Source organism: Xenopus laevis, chromosome 7S (assembly GCF_017654675.1).
Source record: "Xenopus laevis strain J_2021 chromosome 7S, Xenopus_laevis_v10.1, whole genome shotgun sequence".
Lineage (NCBI taxonomy): Eukaryota > Metazoa > Chordata > Amphibia > Anura > Pipidae > Xenopus > Xenopus laevis.
The window spans coordinates 37,511,114-37,520,488 of NC_054384.1; positions in this window are offsets into that span (position 1 = coordinate 37,511,114).

Here is a 9,375-nt window from a genome sequence, read left to right on the forward strand (position 1 = left end):
GCAAGACCAAAGGGTGTGGATTAAATCTGCCCTTGGTGAGTGGCATCGTAAACAACTGTCAGAGGAGAGATTACCCATTTTGTGTCTACGAATTGGGGTGAGGTAAGAGTTATGTAGTATTTGGAGGGCCATCTCTTGGTATCTGCTAGCTGGGAGTAGCGTCATTATGTTAGCGTGGAATTGTAAGATATCTGATTTTGTCACGTCAGGGATATTTTTGATCCATTGGAAGGATGAGTCGTCGTCGTCTAAGTTTATAACTGTTCGTATAGTCTGGTATAGACGTGATGTCGACTGGTTGGTGGTAGCGGTTTTCCATAATTTGTATAGCGGGTCATCTTTTTCTTTATCTGATAGTTGAGTCATAGCTTGGGTGGCAAAATGGTTGATTTGCATCCTTAGAAATATGTGTGGAGTGGTAAATGGGTATTTTTCTGTGAGTTGAGTTTGAGTGAGTAGTGCATAGTCACTACCTAGTAAGTCTTTGAGGGTGTGAAGGCCATTATTGCGCCATTGCAGAAGTATTGGATTTCATATGCCTATTGGGAATTGTTTGTTCCCTATCCAAGTTAAATATGGAGACCAGTATGGCGATAAACCCTGTTTTTTCCTTGTTACGTGCCATGCCTTGTATGTGTCTGTAAATAGAGGATTGTCCCGTATGTCTGGTAGGGTATCTGCGAACGGCAGGTGTAATAAGTAATTCAGAGAGTAATCCCTACTTAAGTATTGGTCTAAGGACGGTGTGGCATATTGGTTTTGATTAAGAAGCCAGTTGCCTGCATACCGCAATAATGCCGCGGTGTTATATTCTTTAATATTGGGGAGGTTAACTCCCCCTTGTGCCTTAGGTTGTTCTAGTTTGAACAAGCTGATCCGAGGCCGTTTTCTGTTCCAGATAAATGTTCGGAATATATGGTTGATTCGTTTAATATCGGTGGGTTTGATGTAATATGGTAGCATTTGAATTGGATACAAAAGCTTAGGGAAAAGGATCATTTTAACTAAGTGTATTCTTCCCAGAAAGGTGAGGTTTAAGTGTTTCCATTGTTGTGTTTCACGTTGTATTTCATCAATTACCTTCCTTATGTTCAGTGCATAGAGATGTTTATGGTGCGATGGAATCAGGATTCCCAGGTATTTAATGTGGTTTTTGGTTTTTTTAAAGGGGAAGTGAGGAAGCCAGTCGGTGGGATCTGAATGGTGAAGTTGAAGTGCTTCTGATTTATTTAGATTAATTTTGAATCCTGCTATGTCCCCGAATCTCTGTATGATATGTAATATTATAGGTATATCAGTTTTTGGTCGTCCGAGAAATAAAAAGATGTCATCTGCGAAAGCCGTGACATTCAGTGTTGTGTGTCCTATTCGGATACCCTTTAATGATGTGTTTTGGATTATATGCTTTATTAATGGGTCAATGGCGATATTAAAGAAAAGGGGGCGACAAGGGGCACCCTTGACGTGTACCTCTTTTGATTAGGAATCTGTCGGTGTTTAGGTTATTTATAGTCAAAAATGTTGTGGGCGCACAATATAGATTTTATATAGGTTAAATATATTTAGGCCAAAATGTTGGAATTTCAATATACGTCGAAGGTGTGCATGTGATATTCTATCAAAAGCTTTGTCTGCGTCCAGATTTATTAACATGCCGTGGTTTCTTTTTTCCAGGTTACTATAATAGACAGCTGTTATAATCTTCCGAAGTGCCTGTACAGGATGTCGGTTTTTAAGGAAACCTACTTGATGTTCGGTAAGTATGTGGGGTAGTATTCTTTGTAGCCTATCTGCCATGATTTTCGTCAAGATTTTGATGATTTTCGTCAAGATTTTTCTTTAGGGATTAATAATATTCTAGCTACATTCGCTTCATGCCATAGAGGTTCACCTTTTAGTGTATCATTGTATAACGTGACTAATATAGGTGTTATGTCGGTAGTCAATTGTTTGTAAAATTCTGCGGTGAGTCCATCAGGTCCTGGTGATTTCCCGTTTTTTAATTGTTTAATCGTGTCTAATATTTCTTTTTCCGTTATAGGTTCGTCCAGGATTTCTCTGTCTTGGACAGTCAATTTGGTCAAGTTGGCTTCTCTAAGAAATTGTAAACCGTCACGGGGATCATCCGTAGAACTGTCATAAAAGTTTTTAAAATATTCTGTGAGTATGTTGGAAATTTGGTTAGGATCATGTGCGCATCCATCTGATGTCTTTAGTTTGGGAATGAACGTGTGTCGACTGTTGCGTTTGGCCAATTTTGCTAAAAGTTTGCCCGATTTGTTCCCATGTCTATAGAAAGTATTTGCTGTATGACTAAGAGTTTTGTAAGCTTTTTCGGATAATAAAGTATCAAAAAGTTGTTTTGTCTCTTTGTATTTATTTCTATCTTCCTGTGTGTTGGTCTTTTTGAGTAGTGCATAGTCACTACCTAGTAAGTCTTTGAGGGTGTGAAGGCCATTATTGCGCCATTGCAGAAGTATTGGATTTCATATGCCTATTGGGAATTGTTTGTTCCCTATCCAAGTTAAATATGGAGACCAGTATGGCGATAAACCCTGTTTTTTCCTTGTTACGTGCCATGCCTTGTATGTGTCTGTAAATAGAGGATTGTCCCGTATGTCTGGTAGGGTATCTGCGAACGGCAGGTGTAATAAGTAATTCAGAGAGTAATCCCTACTTAAGTATTGGTCTAAGGACGGTGTGGCATATTGGTTTTGATTAAGAAGCCAGTTGCCTGCATACCGCAATAATGCCGCGGTGTTATATTCTTTAATATTGGGGAGGTTAACTCCCCCTTGTGCCTTAGGTTGTTCTAGTTTGAACAAGCTGATCCGAGGCCGTTTTCTGTTCCAGATAAATGTTCGGAATATATGGTTGATTCGTTTAATATCGGTGGGTTTGATGTAATATGGTAGCATTTGAATTGGATACAAAAGCTTAGGGAAAAGGATCATTTTAACTAAGTGTATTCTTCCCAGAAAGGTGAGGTTTAAGTGTTTCCATTGTTGTGTTTCACGTTGTATTTCATCAATTACCTTCCTTATGTTCAGTGCATAGAGATGTTTATGGTGCGATGGAATCAGGATTCCCAGGTATTTAATGTGGTTTTTGGTTTTTTTAAAGGGGAAGTGAGGAAGCCAGTCGGTGGGATCTGAATGGTGAAGTTGAAGTGCTTCTGATTTATTTAGATTAATTTTGAATCCTGCTATGTCCCCGAATCTCTGTATGATATGTAATATTATAGGTATATCAGTTTTTGGTCGTCCGAGAAATAAAAAGATGTCATCTGCGAAAGCCGTGACATTCAGTGTTGTGTGTCCTATTCGGATACCCTTTAATGATGTGTTTTGGATTATATGCTTTATTAATGGGTCAATGGCGATATTAAAGAAAAGGGGGCGACAAGGGGCACCCTTGACGTGTACCTCTTTTGATTAGGAATCTGTCGGTGTTTAGGTTATTTATAGTCAAAAATGTTGTGGGCGCACAATATAGATTTTTATATAGGTTAAATATATTTAGGCCAAAATGTTGGAATTTCAATATACGTCGAAGGTGTGCATGTGATATTCTATCAAAAGCTTTGTCTGCGTCCAGATTTATTAACATGCCGTGGTTTCTTTTTTCCAGGTTACTATAATAGACAGCTGTTATAATCTTCCGAAGTGCCTGTACAGGATGTCGGTTTTTAAGGAAACCTACTTGATGTTCGGTAAGTATGTGGGGTAGTATTCTTTGTAGCCTATCTGCCATGATTTTCGTCAAGATTTTGATGATTTTCGTCAAGATTTTTCTTTAGGGATTAATAATATTCTAGCTACATTCGCTTCATGCCATAGAGGTTCACCTTTTAGTGTATCATTGTATAACGTGACTAATATAGGTGTTATGTCGGTAGTCAATTGTTTGTAAAATTCTGCGGTGAGTCCATCAGGTCCTGGTGATTTCCCGTTTTTTAATTGTTTAATCGTGTCTAATATTTCTTTTTCCGTTATAGGTTCGTCCAGGATTTCTCTGTCTTGGACAGTCAATTTGGTCAAGTTGGCTTCTCTAAGAAATTGTAAACCGTCACGGGGATCATCCGTAGAACTGTCATAAAAGTTTTTAAAATATTCTGTGAGTATGTTGGAAATTTGGTTAGGATCATGTGCGCATCCATCTGATGTCTTTAGTTTGGGAATGAACGTGTGTCGACTGTTGCGTTTGGCCAATTGTGCTAAAAGTTTGCCCGATTTGTTCCCATGTCTATAGAAAGTATTTGCTGTATGACTAAGAGTTTTGTAAGCTTTTTCGGATAATAAAGTATCAAAAAGTTGTTTTGTCTCTTTGTATTTATTTCTATCTTCCTGTGTGTTGGTCTTTTTGAGTAGTGCATAGTCACTACCTAGTAAGTCTTTGAGGGTGTGAAGGCCATTATTGCGCCATTGCAGAAGTATTGGATTTCATATGCCTATTGGGAATTGTTTGTTCCCTATCCAAGTTAAATATGGAGACCAGTATGGCGATAAACCCTGTTTTTTCCTTGTTACGTGCCATGCCTTGTATGTGTCTGTAAATAGAGGATTGTCCCGTATGTCTGGTAGGGTATCTGCGAACGGCAGGTGTAATAAGTAATTCAGAGAGTAATCCCTACTTAAGTATTGGTCTAAGGACGGTGTGGCATATTGGTTTTGATTAAGAAGCCAGTTGCCTGCATACCGCAATAATGCCGCGGTGTTATATTCTTTAATATTGGGGAGGTTAACTCCCCCTTGTGCCTTAGGTTGTTCTAGTTTGAACAAGCTGATCCGAGGCCGTTTTCTGTTCCAGATAAATGTTCGGAATATATGGTTGATTCGTTTAATATCGGTGGGTTTGATGTAATATGGTAGCATTTGAATTGGATACAAAAGCTTAGGGAAAAGGATCATTTTAACTAAGTGTATTCTTCCCAGAAAGGTGAGGTTTAAGTGTTTCCATTGTTGTGTTTCACGTTGTATTTCATCAATTACCTTCCTTATGTTCAGTGCATAGAGATGTTTATGGTGCGATGGAATCAGGATTCCCAGGTATTTAATGTGGTTTTTGGTTTTTTTAAAGGGGAAGTGAGGAAGCCAGTCGGTGGGATCTGAATGGTGAAGTTGAAGTGCTTCTGATTTATTTAGATTAATTTTGAATCCTGCTATGTCCCCGAATCTCTGTATGATATGTAATATTATAGGTATATCAGTTTTTGGTCGTCCGAGAAATAAAAAGATGTCATCTGCGAAAGCCGTGACATTCAGTGTTGTGTGTCCTATTCGGATACCCTTTAATGATGTGTTTTGGATTATATGCTTTATTAATGGGTCAATGGCGATATTAAAGAAAAGGGGGCGACAAGGGGCACCCTTGACGTGTACCTCTTTTGATTAGGAATCTGTCGGTGTTTAGGTTATTTATAGTCAAAAATGTTGTGGGCGCACAATATAGATTTTTATATAGGTTAAATATATTTAGGCCAAAATGTTGGAATTTCAATATACGTCGAAGGTGTGCATGTGATATTCTATCAAAAGCTTTGTCTGCGTCCAGATTTATTAACATGCCGTGGTTTCTTTTTTCCAGGTTACTATAATAGACAGCTGTTATAATCTTCCGAAGTGCCTGTACAGGATGTCGGTTTTTAAGGAAACCTACTTGATGTTCGGTAAGTATGTGGGGTAGTATTCTTTGTAGCCTATCTGCCATGATTTTCGTCAAGATTTTGATGATTTTCGTCAAGATTTTTCTTTAGGGATTAATAATATTCTAGCTACATTCGCTTCATGCCATAGAGGTTCACCTTTTAGTGTATCATTGTATAACGTGACTAATATAGGTGTTATGTCGGTAGTCAATTGTTTGTAAAATTCTGCGGTGAGTCCATCAGGTCCTGGTGATTTCCCGTTTTTTAATTGTTTAATCGTGTCTAATATTTCTTTTTCCGTTATAGGTTCGTCCAGGATTTCTCTGTCTTGGACAGTCAATTTGGTCAAGTTGGCTTCTCTAAGAAATTGTAAACCGTCACGGGGATCATCCGTAGAACTGTCATAAAAGTTTTTAAAATATTCTGTGAGTATGTTGGAAATTTGGTTAGGATCATGTGCGCATCCATCTGATGTCTTTAGTTTGGGAATGAACGTGTGTCGACTGTTGCGTTTGGCCAATTGTGCTAAAAGTTTGCCCGATTTGTTCCCATGTCTATAGAAAGTATTTGCTGTATGACTAAGAGTTTTGTAAGCTTTTTCGGATAATAAATTATCAAAAAGTTGTTTTGTCTCTTTGTATTTATTTCTATCTTCCTGTGTGTTGGTCTTTTTGAATTCTATATAATGTTTAGTAAGTTGTTTTCGTAAGGTATCATATTTCACCTCATAACTCTTCCTTAGTTTGAGTAAGTAAGAGATTATCTGTCCCCGTAACACTGGTTTAGCCGCCGCCCATAATAACTGCGGGTTATCCCAATGGTCAATGTTATCATCGATGTAATTCGCCCAGCTGGTTTTTAAAAATAATTGAAAGTCCTCATTGGCTGCTAGATAGGATGGGAATCTCCAGTTGTAAGATCTGGCCTGTGGTACCTTTAATTTAATGGTTGCAAAAATGGGGGCATGGTCAGAGATATCTATGTTACCTATTTGAACCGTGGATAAAGTTGGAAGCAATGATTGCGATAGAAAAATATAGTCAATTCTTGAATGTGTATTATGTACGCCTGAGTAAAAAGTGTAGTCAATTGTTAGCGGGTGGAGGTGCCTGTATGTGTCGTATAGTTGTAGAACATCGCATAGATTATGTAATGGTTTAGCTCTGGTTCGTGAATGTGAAGTGGATTTACCTGATTTATTTATGGCGTCATCCCAAACCACATTGGCATTGCCGCCAAGAATGATGTTCGTGGCCCCAAAGGAGTTCAATCGCTGTAACACAACTGTGAAAAAACATTTGTTATCAGTGTTTGGTGCATAAATATTTACGATAGTGTAGACAGTGCCACGGATGTCAAGGTTCATCATTATATATCTGCCATTGCGGTCTTTATGAGTTTTCAGAATTTCGCATTGGAGATTGTTTCTAATAAGTATTGCCACACCCCTTGATTTAGTTTTATAAGGGGCATCAACTACCAGTTGCAACCATTTATCTCTTAGCGTTTGGTTATCTTTTTTACGCCAGTGGGTTTCTTGTAGGAGAATGATTTGGGCTTTTTCTCTTTTAAGTTTATCAAGTATTTTCCTTCTTTTGGTTGGGGAGTTTAGTCCACCCACATTGCAGGAGAGTATCTGGAGATCAGTACTAAATTTATCTGGTGAAGGATCAAGCATGATACGAGGTAAGCAAATGGGTTAATTAACCTATCCCCTGTCTGGGGTGGGTTGCTATATAGGGTTGGAAGTCGTGGAAGTGAGGCCCGTCCCAGCGAGCAGACCAGTACTTCCGAATGTGGAGGTCAGGGTGTCTAAATCTAGTCAGAGTCAGGTGTGGCAGATACTTAAATATTAGAGCTGCATTCAACAACATCAATATCAACATTTCAATTAGAAAATAGAATAAAGCAAACACAAAAAAAAAAATAAAAAGAAAAAATGAGAAGGAGGATGTGTGTAGGCCTGGGAAAAGGGTGATGGGGGAGGAGGGAAGGAGAAGGAAAAGGGAGAAAAGGAATCAAGAAAAAAAAAAAAGACAAAGAAGAACAAAGGTAAGAATATGTTAATCACTTCTCTCTCTGCCTGGAGTGATTAAGGTAAGTTGAGGCAATGTAGAATATAAAGTGTTGGAACACTAATAATTAGTGTCGTAGAGCAGTTTCTGTGTCCATCTGGTGGGAACCAGTAAGCAGAAAGATTCAACGAGTGAGGTAAGTCATGTAGATAGGCGACAAGATAAAGCCAAGAGTGTTCATGTTCCGGAAGTCTTTTCTTTATAGTATGCCATGGCTTGTGTAGGGTTGTCGAAAAATGTAGGTTTGCCAGTGTCTTTATCCACGATTTTTAGCCGAGCCGGAAACAGCAGAGAAAAACGAAATCCTGAAGTGAAAAGGTTTGTACATATTGGCGAAAATTCCTTCCGTCTCGACGTCACCGAGGCAGAGAAGTCCTGAAAGAGAAGTAGGCGATTGTTCTCATAATGCAGAGATTTCATTTTCCTGTAGGCCGTGAGGATGTTGACTTTATCAGCATAATTGAGCAGCTTAAAGATGACTTGCCGCGGTCTAGCATCAGCTGTTGTAGGTGGAGGGCCAATTCGATGGAATTGTTCGATTGTGAAGTTAGATTGGGAGTCACTCATATGGAGCAAAGTTGGGATTTGTTTGGTCAGCAATATTTCGAGTTCGGGTCCCTTGACCGATTCAGGGATACCTATTATCCTAAGATTATTGCGCCTGCTCCTATTTTCAAGATCGTCGACTTTTTCAGCTAGGATGGCGATTTCCCGTTGTTGTGTGTCGACTGTTTTCTGTGTTTTATCCAAGTCATCCTCCAGAGTGCTTATCCGTTGTTCATATTCGTTCAGTCTTTGTGACTGGTTGGTTAACTGTTGGAGCACTTCAGTGAGGGATTCTTTTATGCCTGCCAGTTTTTGATCCAGTAGGGGTCCGAGCAGTTGTGTCAGATCTTGGATTTGTATTTGTGGTGACATAGGTGGGTTTGGAGATTCCGGTTCCGAATCTTGTGTGTCACAGTCTTGTGTGTTTTTCTTACCCCCTTTGACTTTAGTGCTCGGTTGACGTTGGGACTTGGATGCTGAGTGACCCAGATATTTATCCATGGTCTACTTCTATAGTTGATAAGAGTAGTGATATAGCTTGCAAAATCAGCTGCAGCTGAGATGGGCTTGTGCCCAGCGGATTTTCTGGGTGTTTGCCCAAGTTATTAGGTTCCAGTGACTAGACAGAGGAGAAGTGATCACAGTAGAGGATTACATCGGTGCTGATGCTCCTTGCGTCACTTTTGTAAGTGTGAGGTATGGATTATGGATGCATAGAGTATAGCAATTATGGTATGAAAAAGACACCGTCATGCGTCGATGTCTAGTTAGAGTCCTTGCCTGGTTAACTGGGTGTCTGAGCCAGGTATTGGGTAGTGAGGTAAGCTGTGTCTCGGCTTAGATCTGGAAGGTGTTGTCCATAGAGATAGCACTGTCAGATCGGATCAAATATGATCAGGGAGGGTAACAGCAGCTGTTCCAAATGTTGCGCCCAGTCGTATAGGTACTGATTAATACAATGGCTTACAGTAAGCCTTTTGATGATGGGCCTATAAGATTGGTTGGGCCGGGCAGTATATGCAGTGTGTTGTAGCGGTGGCTATCAGGCCCTACGATGCGCCTTTCTCCCGTAACCGGGGCACTCCTAGGGCTATTTGGCCCACTTCG